Source organism: Notolabrus celidotus, chromosome 8 (genome assembly GCF_009762535.1).
Source record: "Notolabrus celidotus isolate fNotCel1 chromosome 8, fNotCel1.pri, whole genome shotgun sequence".
NCBI classification, from domain to species: Eukaryota; Metazoa; Chordata; class Actinopteri; order Labriformes; family Labridae; genus Notolabrus; species Notolabrus celidotus.
Genome location: NC_048279.1, coordinates 24,678,334 through 24,690,941, shown reverse-complemented (window position 1 = coordinate 24,690,941; position 12,608 = coordinate 24,678,334). Strand labels below are relative to the sequence as shown.

General features: G+C 39.3%; 1 long non-coding RNA gene across 1 annotated transcript; it reads right to left on the bottom strand.

The window, feature by feature from the left end:
• Positions 1-2,966: 2,966 nt before the first annotated feature.
• On the bottom strand, positions 2,967-5,421 carry LOC117818082. The gene is made up of 3 exons (XR_004632296.1): positions 5,329-5,421; positions 4,078-4,203; positions 2,967-3,199 (listed from the first exon to the last, which is right to left on the bottom strand). It is a non-coding gene; the product is annotated as an uncharacterized LOC117818082 (long non-coding RNA).
• Positions 5,422-12,608: the final 7,187 nt, after the last annotated feature.

Below are 12,608 nucleotides of genomic sequence, written 5' to 3'. Positions count from 1 at the left end.
TAGTAGTAATCAGTGTGAGTGCATACATGGCAGTTAAAACAAAAGGAAAACACCACCCCTTTTATTCTGATTTAAATCCAATTGGATCATCAGTTTTATTCTAATCAAAGTATTTATGTGTGTCATTTTTATTCCCATTGGACCATTTTTTTCAATTTGTATATCATCAGAAGTGGTCATGTAAACCCATCAAACCTGTGGCTGTAAACATGTTTATTTCTATTGAAAATGCTGCCTCTATATAACCTGCTCATGGCCTTGACCTCTGCATGTCAGTTTCTGTGTCCGATTCAACTTGAAGTATTTGTGGTACTTACTGATGTTTACTTCTGTCTAGATGCTTGTGTGTTGTACTATCTCAGATGTACATCGCTTTTGACAAAAGCGTCTGTTAAATGAAATAGTAACAATGTAAAAATGGGCACAACACCACTGAGCATTCTTTACTGGCATCGTCAACAACAAGTTTGGCCTGAAAGGAAAATTCAAGCTGATAAACTATTCATCACTTCACAATAAAAGTGAATGCTCTAAACTTTGGCTCCACAAAAAATCTGTGTCTGCAAAGGTGGTACAGAGGGACAACATAAACAAAATTAGATTTACTGCAGTTGGGCCTCAATGATGTTTCACTTCAGACCCATTTTCTGTCTTCCAGACAGCCAATTGCAGACCACAGACATGAGTAATTGGCCAAAAGTGTCAGCGGTACATCTGAACTAGCTCTTTGTTTACACTCCCCTCTGTCTTTACAGCTCTACAGATACAAGGGTGTGGTGTTGTAGGCAGTAATTGCGAGAGGTGGGAGGGCCAAGACCCTCTGTAAGGCACCCATAGGTGGCTCGGAGGTGACTGCAGTCCCCACAGTTTGAAGTGCTGTCTGCTCGAAAGGATAGTTGACCTTGACAAGACAGAAGCCTCTCTTTGCCTTGTGGGAAGAAACAGGGAGGTCAAAGGGTGCCTCTGTCTGCCCACATTGCATTAGACTTAATGGCAAATTGTCACTATGAAACACACCTCAGCCACAAAGACATGTTTCAGGGCGGAGGCAAAAAGCCAGCTCGCAAAGGTTGGACAGTCATTGCCAAAGGGGAGCTTTGAGTTGATTCCAATGGTAGTTTAGTTTATGATCTGAGGGCAAAAACAATCTCAGCTGATGTGGTTATTTTTTCCCCCAGTAAATAAAAGGTGCAAAGAAAATGCCTAAAGGAGTGCCCTGGTTCTGTTTATGTGCTGCTGTTCATTGCTTCAGGTGATGTCAAGTATGGTTCTTCTAAAAAGGCTTATTTGGTTAACATGTATTCATGTTAATTATAATAATATTCACAATAATTGATAAAACAAGTCATTAGAAATGTATTCCTTGAATTAGGTTTGTAAACTGTTTTTAATTCTGTCATTACTCAATATAATTAAGTCTCATTCTAGTTTGAATTTGATGCCTTTGATATTAAATGTAGCCTTAACCAGAGTTGTTACTGTCTAATGATATATCAGTGACTTTACTTTAGTGAATTTGTTATGCTAATAACAGTGTGGCTGGGCTTCAGCACAGTTTACGCACTTCACTGAAGCCATTTTAAATTGTCGCTTTTTGCAGGGACTGATATTCTATTTAGCCATTTAGTATTTTGGGTTTTTTGCAGTCTCTCTCAAATTAGATTCCAAACTAGTTGTTAGTGGTTGTCATCACTCATAGTTCCAAGATATTATTCATGCGTTGTCACACTGCCAGCATTTTTCAAGTCAATATTTGCTTTCCATAAATGCGATGGGTAAAATGTGGCTCGGTTAAAACACACCATTTTACATGCCAGCTTGAGAATGACTAGATTCGATCTCAGATGTGAATGAGCTCTGCGGGGGGGCTTATGACCAGGAAATGTATTTCAAACATTGTCTCAACTTCTATCAAGGGCTGTTTCAAAGTATAAATTACAACACAGTGGCTTAATATGGTGAGTGTGCGTCTCTGCTTTTGGATTACACCGTGTGTTTGCAGGCATGTGACACAATTAGAGGAACATGCAGATCTGAGACCTCCCGGCGCTCTCCTGATCACTCTCTGCCAAATTTCTCATCTCTCTCCACTGTACAGTTTGGTAAAACAAATTAAGTTCTTATGCAGGGTAATTTGCACTCTCTCTACAATAAAAAGCATATTCGCACCATCTCTCAATTGCAATTCCACTGCAGTGTAATTTTCACCAAGTCAAGCATCCACAAAATTACAGTGGCCTGACCTCCATTTTCCTTTGACCAAACGAACCGTGCTCTAAATGCACGGTCCCACTCTATTACAGACTCATTCCCACTCTGCTGTTTATTTTGTAATTGAGGGCTCTTACATGCAATTTATATTTGGGAAAAATCTAGTTTAACTGTACTTGTGCAACCCCTGCAGACACAGGGAGGATACTGCCTTTTGCTGGTACTGTAGCTGCTATGTTTGGTAGCAATCAACCTTTAGCTGAGGAGTCATAATAAGGCAGATTTGAATGTTTTCCACTTAGATAAAAAATAGTTCTATATATTAAATCCTGCATTCCACACTTTCTTGCTGCATGAACAGATGGATTAACTAAAGTCGCTAACAATAAAAAAAATAAAAGGTATACAAATGCTTACAATACTTTGAAACCTCACTAAAGACTTTCAGAGCAGCTGCCATCATCTTAATTACAAACAAGCTATGCCTTCACCTCTTTTGCTGCTATCCTTGTTGAGTTTTTCACTCTGCAACTTATCTGAACTCAGCTGTCACTCACAGACTCATGTTACTCCACTATATGTCATGTTTATCCATTTACACAACAAACTGACTACAGTTCAGTTTGCAGCTGACAGCTTGCTCAGTGTCAGATAAAGCAGCTGTTCTGGTCCCTACTTTAGTATAAGAACTATCCACCCAGAGCCTCAAACTGGGCATGCATTGCAACTTAAATTGAAGGTACGTTACCTTTTAATTGTTAGCAGAGTTATCACTTTTATTTCATTCTTTTTAGTTCTTTATACACTCTGTCCCACATAACATGGACGCATTATTCAGCTCTCCTAGTAGTCCACTCTGTCTGCAGCAGAGTATGACCAGTATATCCAAAGTCTTATGTAAGCCTCTCAAACTTTGACTGTAGTACAATCCACCTCAACACTGTGTGGCACGATGGTTTGCGCCACCCCCTCCACTGGTCAGAAGAACCTGCAGTTTAGTGTTAGTGTTGTTAGTTTACATAGTAGGTTTATAAAGGTAAACTACAAGATTACAAATACATTGACAAATAAGGCGCTTTGACCTTTGCAGTATGCACTTCAACTATTTGAAAAAAATGCATCTTGCTTGTTTATCCAACGCAGTACGGAACTGAGTCAATAAATCCATTGATGACTGATGTGCTTTCAACAAAACTGGAAACTTCAATCATTTTAAGCTGGTTTCATCACATTAAAATGTCATTTCAAGTCATTTTATTCCAATTTTACTGTTTATACATTGTAACAAAATACTGGACTTTAACCCACAGTACTGCAGTGTGTATAAGTAAAATACCATAGTTTGAACTGCATATATACCCCATTTCCATTTTAATGGTAGATGCCACCACGTGCTATCTTCAAATGATACCGGAAACAATCAAAAAGTATTTGGCCTGAATGTTCAAAGAGGAAAAGAGCACGCACACCTAACTTGTGTTAAGCTGCATGATTACAGTTTGATATGAAAACCTTTCTAGATAACAGCTACAACCCACCACCACTTCAACACTAACAGAGCTACTCCACCACTCATAGTAACAATGGTAACAGTCTGTCAAAGAGCAATAACACCGACCACGAGCACAACAACAGGCTGATGTGTCTGTGTAAACAGCAGCTTATGAAAACAATGTCACATGGAGATGAATCCATAACAGAACTGATGTTCATTAAGCATCACGAGCAGCACAACCAAGCCAAACAGAAGCCAGACACCATAACCCCCCTAATAACACAGCTCTTAATACTGCAATGATAAACAAACATCTAACCACCAAGCAAAACTGAATCAGACCGAGGAGACTTAATGGAATAAAGTCCTACCTTGAGAAGAGTTTCTTTTTTGACCTTCTGGATGCAAACTGATCCTATCCTCAAAGTCCATCGATCACACCAGGTTCAGGTACAACTCCATAGCCAGCAAAGACAGCAGTGCACAGCCAGTCAGATCTGGACCAATGACAGAAATGCATAGTCACTGCCAATACCTGCTGATGGTGATTAAATAAACAATTCTCTTGGTGCATTTTATACAGAAGGCACGCAGGTAGGAAAAACTTTAAATCAGATTGAACAGCCTCACCCAAAAACCGTATTCCATGAAAGCTCATCTTAATTTGGGATTTGATTAAAGTTATCATTTTCTGACTGCTTACATGAAAACATTTCATCATCACGAAAACATCTATATATGCAATTTAGCGCACACACCATCTTTACCGACATGTGGCTGTGGCTGGCTTTATTCTTCTTCAGGCTTGTCACCTCTTGTACATTTTTGTTTTTACATGAACATTATATATTGCAACAGTTACTGTATTCATTGACAATACAATGAAACTAAAATAAAGAGAATAAGAAAACCAGTGGAAGTGCATAATACAAATTATTAGGAGTTTAGAAATTATAACAAATGTTAAGTTCATTTCCAGCCTTTATATTGTCCTTCTTATGGCTTTACAAGTTAAATATATTTACTTATCCCATGCTAGTATCAAAACACTCATTTCAGCTTCTGTCCAAAATGCTTTATTTCTGCTACCGTCTCTTTGAGGCCACCCCAGCCCTCCATAACTCAGCACTCTAGACGCCGTGTCCACTGCTGCCATGCCACAAAGTCGTTGTCACAAGTTAAGCAGTGTTTCTCTATTGAAAATGACACATCATAAACTAAGGCCATATGTACTGGATCCCCAATCTGACATGGAAAGTTTTGAAAGGGACAATCCCCAGCAGCAAAGAACAGAGTGAGGTTTCTGTTATGATACTCTTTTAAGGACATTCACCAATCAGTGATGTCATGATTTAAGCAAATCTCATTTTTCTCTCACATAATTATGTGTAATTTTTAGCAGCAGTCCAGCCTGCAGTCTCATCCTGGGTTTACTCCAACACACATTTACTTTATAATTTCAAAGTTTGCCAAAGTTTAGTATTGGCATCCAAACCTTTAACTAAACACTGGTTTGTAAAACATAAAAACTGTCACAATGGGTGAAGAACAAAGGAAGGAGGACCCACATGCAGACAGGAAATGTTTAAGAAAAGATCAGGCAAAGGCAAACAAAAACTTACATCCAAAAAGGTCTAACTGAAAACACAAGGGACCCACAGGAAACACAAGAAGGTAAACCATGAGGAACACTGGGAGCAGCAAGAAGTGGTAAGGATCCACAGAGACTAAATACACAAAGGGTAATCAGACACAGGTGAAACTTGTTAGGGTAATTAAAATGGAGGGAGAAAACACAAGGACAGGAAGTAAAGCTAAACCAGACAAAGGGATCAAGAACTACAAAATAAAACAGGAAACACAATAAACTTGACTAAGAAACGCATGAGAAAATACACACACACACACACACACACACACACACACACACACACACACACACACACACACACACACACACACACACACACACACACAAGGAAGAGACAAGGATAACTCATTACTTATACAGACAGGGAGAAAACAAAAAAATATAATACAAGGTAAATCTACAAAATACAACAGGAAATCAAAGACAGCTTACAATAAAAAATATATGACAAAAAAAATTCCACCTCTTTAAGGCTTTAACGTTTTGAAGATTGTGAGTAGTTTCAATATTGTTGTATTTTGCATTTATATGAAAAAATCAAATAGGGGGTGTGTATTAAAAATAAATAAATACATTATCATAATACTGTTTTTACTATGAACTGAATATTAAAAAAAAACAAAAAAACAACACATCTTTATACAGAAAAGTCCAATTTGTAAGAGTATTACATTGAAAATGACTGACAAAGTTTTTTCATCTCCAGAACAGGTTTATAGTTTTAATAGCAGAAGTAGTAGAAGTAGAAGTATTATTATTATTATTATTAGTAGTAGTAGTAGTAGTAGAAGTAGAAGCATTATTATTATTATTAGTAGTAGTAGTAGTAGTAGAAGTAGTAGTAGTAGTATCAGTAGTAGTAGTAGTAGTAGTAGTTTTAGTAGTTTCTGCAACAAGTCTGCAAAAATTGATGTCAATGTCCTTTCATATCTTGCAAGAAATGTTTTACTGGTTAACACCAAAGCAAAGGTTTGAAACAGACATCTTATTTAATGTTTCTTTGTGAGTAAGTATTTAGAAGATGAGGTTCAAAGTTTTTCACCTCTTATCTCCTCTCTATGTTCCCCAAGCAAGCCAAGCAAGCACTACTTCTGTTTCTGATGACAGCCATGATGCTGGTGGTGGTAGGGCTAATGTGAAACATTATGCATGTGCTCCAACATTTCCACTAGCCTTGATTGTGGCTACTACTCTCTCGGCAGGAAAAGCTAACTAATGAAAGCACTGTTGCCTTTGGTCCCACTATGAAGGTTGTGTTTGGTCACACAATACAGTGAACATTTCTGGAACACTTAGCTTACGACTTCTGGTCAGGCTAGCGAACTGTAACTTGTTAGGTAGCTTAGTGTTGGCACATTACAAATATGCACACACTTAATGCCCCCTAGTGGATAAGATCTCCTTTGAAATGCATCGTTACAAAGCTGCTAAAGGGCTATTTTCTCCTGAAATCATAAAGAATTGACCTTTGTGAGATTTTATGGTTTGCACGGGACAACTATGCAACAAACATTTAATACGGTTGCTGTTCACAATGCATAACAGCATGCAGGAGTGGGGGCAATTATCATCAAAAATCATATTTACATAAATGGTCCTCTATTCTGAGTAGAATTTGATCACCTCATCGTTTTAATAAAACTTATACAGCAGTTATTTTATTTTCAATCAGATAATACAACTCTCATAAGGCCCTGACAGTGGCCCGCTGTATGAGACTCATGGGGCATGTTGTGCGTTGATTGAAGGTTTACAGTTGGTTTACACAGATTTACAATCTGATTTGTATTGGCTGGAATGACTTGTGTTGTCTGGGCTCTGTTTATGGTTATTGCACTCACTCCCTGAGCTCCTTACAAACCTAGAGAAAACTCTAATTATCCATGGTTACACTACAATACCCATGCATCACAGAGAGCAGGATTTTTAATTTAGCAAAACACAACTGTTGCTCAGTTTGGTTAGGTGCATCACATGTTTGTTGTAAAAGAGAGATCCTGTTTGAATTGTTTTGGCATCTGTAAAGTTTTGTTTATGCACATGTCTCACTTTGCTTGCTTATGTCTCTTCCCCTCAGATAATGTAATACTGGAGAGGACTTAGCCGGATAGATCTCCTTTGAAAATAAGACTCTAGTGGTTCTTACCTCACAAAAAGGTTTTCCTGAGTTGTTTCAAAGAGATAAAAGATAAAGCCATCATTAGCATCTCTTTGGTATGAGCTGTGACCAAGGATACTGTGCCTCTGAAAACAACACTTCCTATGACATTCCACTGTTTGATTCTCTACAGTAACCTTGGCAATTGCCTCAATCACAGAGAATTAATTCCAGTCATGCCACCCTCTCCCCTTCCCCTGAGTTGTATCGAGCCCATGCATCGTACTACTGGCCCTGGTTCACCCTGAATACTAGCCAAGCCCAACGATTTTCAGGTCCCCGGGCCCCTATTGCTATCTGTCTGCCTCCTCTCTGAGAATGGGCCAGTCTTTGTCTACACATGGTTTTTAACTGCTAGATACTGATACTCACAAAGGATATCTAAAAGCAAAGGTGTTCCTTTGTTAAAATTGTTAGCCCCTAAGTATGCAGACAAGGATTTCTGTGTTTCATTTTACCTTACCAGGCAATCTGTTTGAATGAAACATAAAAGACAAGATGAAATGTTTTATGTGTATATCATCTTCATAGTAAGACCCAAAGAAGGTTTGTTTTTGCAGCATTTAGCAGAGAAGTACGTCATTGTGTACCTATTTGCCTGAATGTAACTACCATTAAAACAACATAATGTGTTTCCTGTCCGATGCATTTTAATTGTTCTGGATGACATGTAGGCCAGCAGCAGTTCAAGAAGGTACAGCTCTGTCAATTCAGAGAATTTTCTTGTAATGGGGTCACATGAGGACTTTTCCATTAAAGCTGGAAGTAATTTATAGCAGCTGAGCATTCTGGGAAAATGTACTGTCCTTTTCTTTGGAGGTTGGGCAGTGATTATTGCTCTCAGCCTCAATTCAGACTTCAGTGAGCAAACACCAGGTGCCTACTCTCATTGTGCTGAGTGCAGCCAAACTGTACCACTAAGCCATCCTATTCATAAGGACCATGAAGTTGCACCATCCAATATAAGGGCTGCTGTGATGCTAGGCAGGTAGCCTTATTTCTACTGCCTCAGCTTTGTAATGCACATTTAATGAGCCATCTCACATGGGTTACAGAAAGCCTTTTAAATACTGGGTACTTCTAACAGCACGCTTACTCTGAGTCTTTTATAAAGCTAGACTTGCCACCTACAGAATGAAATTTTACCGGATTTCTGCTCTGTAATGACTTCCCTGTAGGAAGCCATGATCCAATCTCATATAACCCTCTGTTGTGAAGGTTTGATGAATTATAATTGACCATCGAGGGAGGTCACCATGCACCAAGATGGTTGAGGCTTCAAACTTGTGCTTGTGCTCTGATTTTGCATGCTTTCTTTGTGTCAGTGTGGTTTTCCAAACAATAAAGAATGGTAGAATAAAGACAGTGTAAATTGGAGACTTCAGTATTGTCTGTAAATATGAGTGTGATTGAGTCGTTGTCAATATGTATGTGATGGAACCATGGTATATGAGCAGGTTGTGAACTGCCTCCTGTCAAGTGACCTGACTGTACCCTCCGACGACCCTGAAAGAAGCAGCTCAGAGAATGGGTGGATGCACAATTGACAAGTGAGTCAAATAATGCATGCTGTTAACATCAAGATATATTTAAGGGGACATTTTGTTTATGGTTTTTAGCCCTTGAGTTTTGCCTTTCATGCTCTTTTGTTGGTGGCTATTTTCTCTGAAAAAACATACATAATGTACACCCTGTATGGATTTGTGTCAGGGGGAAATGATGTATGTGTGCTCCTGTAAAGGAATGGTGACTGGGAGGAGGTTGGGGGTTGAGTCTACAGTGGGAGGTTGTCTTGGACCAAAGGCATCTGTCTGGAAGTGGCTGTAATTGGCTGCAGTGTGGCGTTATCTCATTAATATGGAGCCCAGGGGAAGGAGACAGCCATCTTCCCCTCTGTGTTTGGTTGTTTGACTGTATCTCTATTGATGCTAAACGCAGTGCTCCCGGGGCAACCCATGCTTGTTGCCTGCTTCGTTAAAACCAAGAAAATGAATATTAATGTCATAGAGACTGGAAGGCGCAGTAGCAGAAGGGGGTCGTCAGTCTAAAGGCTGCTACCGCCAATTTCTGGGTTTACTTAATAGGGTCTATTCTGGAGATCTGATCCTGCAGGAAGGGGTACTCTATCAACATGCAAAGTGCTTTTGACACCTTATTTCCCTGTCTACTGGGGATCATAACACACAGTGTCCCTAATCAAATACATAGGACACATATAGAAAAAGTAGCCAACTTGAAAATACATCACATTGATATGCTAGGTTTACCCCCATGCTTGAACTCTCACCGGCTACATACACACTGCAGGAAGTTTCAGAGTGTAAATGTATATTTATGGAACCCAGTGGTGCAGAGTGAAGTAAATTGACAAAACTGTGTGTGCATGGGCTACTGGAGTGGCTCTACTCCTGGAGCCTTGATCGTGCGAAAGCAGTAAATAGTGTCTGTAACCAGCACAGTCACATTTATGACAGCTACCACTGCCTGTTTTCAATTTACTTGACATCAGTAACACCAGGGAAGTGGACATGTCAATTCATCCACACACATTAGCACACAGCCACAGACTGCAGCATCAAAGAGTACTTCCTCAGCTCATCAACAAGCCTGGAAGGACTGGATCTGATATCTGAGAATCTCTCAAAATGCTTTTCAGTCTTTGAGTGTTTCTGCTTTATTCAAACATTAGAAAAAAAACAATGACTTCTGGGAAGAAAAAAAAAATGGATTTCACTTGAAAGAAAAGTTGGACACTTTTGAGAAATACATTAATTTCCTTTGTAGAGTTAGAAAATAATTCACATATGTCTGAATGTAATTTTAACATGAGGCTATTGCCAAGAGACTACTAGTATAGCTGAATGTTAAGACGGTTAGCAAGGGAGACAAGCTGACCTGGAGCTGTTCAGGGGTAGAAGAATTCCCCATAGAGCAAATTATTCTTTATATATTTACATTTTTGGCTAAATATAATGAGTATTTTCCTCTGTAGAATACAAAGGTTGCATTGTAAGCTGTGAGCTGAGAAGCTGCTAGCCTATATTTGGATAGCGTTCATTGATGTGACGGTTTCACTGACAGCTGAGTTATCCTCAGAAGTCCCCACCTCTCCAAAACCAACAGACCAGGAGATTAAAATAGTAAACACGTAAGTAGACAGTTTCAACTGAAAAACGGTTAAGCTTACAAAGGGCCAACTTTAGCTCTTAGCTTGCTAAAGCCTTCATCCAGTTAAGTGGTGATAATAGCAAAATTTCAGGAGCAGGGGCACCTCAACCGCCCCTCTTCCGCTTTCCCATAAATTCAAGCCTGACCATTTACTCCTTTCTCGCTCTCATTTCCCCATCCCTCCCTCCCTTCCCTTTCTCCTTCTGCTCCTCTCCTCCTTATCACTAGGGCCCTGAGGGGGTTCGTCGTGCCCGGGTGCTATGTCAGATCCCCTACGAAGCTTCCCCAAAGCAACTACGAGTTCAAAATCAATCAATACAATAATCCGTAATCAATAAACTCTCTTTCAAATCTCATTCTGTTGTTGGTGTGGTCCTTGCTAGTGAAATGATACAGCCAAAAACGGTAGTAACTCGACTTAAATAGAGAGAATGAAGTTAGTTGCAAATGTTTTAATGCCTTGTTTATTGAAGTTTTGAAAGTATGGATCTCACATGTAAAATATGACTCTTAATATGAGTTTGATGCTGCGCTAAACTCAAAAAGGTATAAAGCTGGAGCCCGCGGATAGATCCCAACAAAACGTCTTAACATTCTTTAATCATCAGTTTCTATAAAGTGACTGATTTAGACTGTCTGTTCCTCGGTTTAAAAAACACTTTGTAGTTTAGAGTTTTTATTTAAATCTAATAACAAACAGAAATTATGTTTAAGTACAGTGTTTGAACTGTGCATACCAAGTGAAGTTATTCACTAAAATGTGAAAATGCTTTTACAGAAGAAGTCTAGTGGATCATTTTGGCAGTGGGTAAAAAGAAAAACTAGAAAGTCAATGTTGATTATAGTTCTGTTACATAATCAACCATAAACAGCTCATTAAGGTTGATTGAAGCAACTACCCCTCACTACTAATGTGTCAGTCCCTCCACCAGACTGCTGTCTGCCAGCAATGAGCTGCTGAATTATTAATTATAGAATACATAGAACTCTCACTGGGGAGCTACTCTGTATCCTCAGAGCAGACAACCGCAAAGGGACATCCAAGGTCAAATAAAATAGGTTTCTCTGCCAACTATGTACGAATAAAGACAGTAGAAAATACCCATAATTGGTTTAAAACACCGCAACGTGAAAGGCTCTCCACTAGCCCTGCGGTCATGTCTGCTCTTTTTCCAGTTGAATTTCAGCAGCATTAATAAAACTTCAATTAACCATCAGGGGTCCGTCTTCCAGCTAACCTTCCTAATCTAGTTTGATGGAAGCAGTTTAAGAATCAGCAGAGCCAATTTATGCCGCTCCCACCTTAGAATTGAGTGCAAGTATCAGATACTCGCAGTCATAACAGTGATGGCCTCTGTCAGACAGAAGGCTGCATCATGTAGCGTCACACTTTCCTCATTGTCTGTCTTCCTTAGCTTCCCTCATCATTTGTGGCTCTATAAACTCTACCACAGTATAGACCTGATGTCACACTGCTTAATAGGATCTGACCCCTGATGGTTAAATTATTTAGGTACTTTGAAGAGAAGAAACCCAACAAGCCTCCCTAATTGATACACTCACACACCAACACATGCACCGCTGTGAATGGGTGTGCAGATCCCACAGCATTGGAGAGGTCCATTGCCATTCTTCTCTCAGCAAATTGAAGGTTTTTAATGAGCGACCACCCTGTCTCTTCAACATTGTTTGCAGCACAGCTTTCCACAGCTGGACTTCAGAGTCTTAAAGAGCTACTCTTAGGTTTCCCTAGTAAATTAGATAAACTGAAGTAATGGAGTTTTCTTTGTTTGTGCTCACAGTTGAAAGTTTCCCTCTTTTAAGGAATCACTTGCATTGGTGAAAAGATTCAGATTCAAGATTCAAAGGTTTTTATTGTCAATTTTCACCATATATACGAAGACATACAGGAAAATCGAGATGCT